The following is a 1,222-nucleotide window of genomic DNA, read 5'->3' as shown; positions in this document are numbered from 1 at the left end:
GAGGCCTGAATTGAGTTTTTCTTCCGGTTTTAAAGCACAAATGTCAGTGCTGTCTATGAGGACTAGACAATGCCTGTTCAGTTTTCCTGAACATGGTTTGCAAACTGCAACATGTTCTGCATTATTGAACAGCCGCTGTGTGGGAATAAAATGGCACAAAAGATTTACTGTGCCAGGTCAGATAAGGGCAGGAAATATTTTGTTTCATTTTCCTTTTCAAATCTTATCAACAGTCTAAAATATTTAGTTTGCTGCTCCAAAATGGTACTAACATAAAAAAGACTAAAGTTCTAATATTTGCCACGATACAGTAATCTGACAAAGCATTTAAAGGAAATAGATGCCGGCTTTGCGCTTCACTCCTGTGGTGTCAGCGTTTTGTGAAGGAATATAGACGCACCAACTTGACTTGTTAACTTTAATTACATTTTATTGCTTAGAAAAAAAAAGTATAAACCAAACATTTTACAGATGACTTCATGAGCCTGCTTTCTTCTCCATTTCTTACAAAAATTTGGTGTTTTTATACATGGTACCCGGTTTTTCGAGGATTTTTAATTGGACTGAAGAGCAGTTTATGACCTGGTGAGGCCTGCTCCCTTGTTAGTTCATGAAAAAATGAAGCATACAGAATACCTGAAGTTGTTGGACTTTGAACGATGTAGTTCTTAAAAACTTTTCACTGTAATTTTACACGGAAAGCCCAGAGAAATGCCACTACAAGTGATGGAGGGCATCACTGGGTTAAAAGAAACAAGACATAACTCCACCACAGAGAGGCAAAAACTTCAGGAGTGCCAAACCAATAATCTGATACATTCTTAAAAGAATTAATACACTGACCAACTCAGCAACAACAAGAAGCCTGAAAAGCCACAGAAGACAACTCAAGTGCATTATTTTGGAGTTCTTTCTTTGGCAATTTCTAACCAAGTCAAGGACACTTTGAACAAGTAGGTGTGTTGTTGTTAAAGTCTGCAATCAAGAGAGACCTTTGTGAATGTTAATAGAAAGGCTTTACAACAAGGAGCAAACCACTCTTTACACTCAAGAACAGGAAGGAGAGATTTGACAGAAAACATCTTAAAACAACAAACACCCTTCAGATTAATGACAAAAGTGAACTTGTACCAGAATGAAAAAAGTATGAGGGGAAAAGAGGAAGATGATGATTCGAAGCGTACCAGATCATCTGTCAAACATGATGGAGCCAAGGTGATGG

Source organism: Perissodus microlepis, chromosome 8 (genome assembly GCF_051167445.1).
Source record: "Perissodus microlepis isolate ML-2025 ecotype Zambia chromosome 8, ASM5116744v1, whole genome shotgun sequence".
Lineage (NCBI taxonomy): Eukaryota > Metazoa > Chordata > Actinopteri > Cichliformes > Cichlidae > Perissodus > Perissodus microlepis.
Note: the sequence above shows the minus strand (reverse complement) of the source record.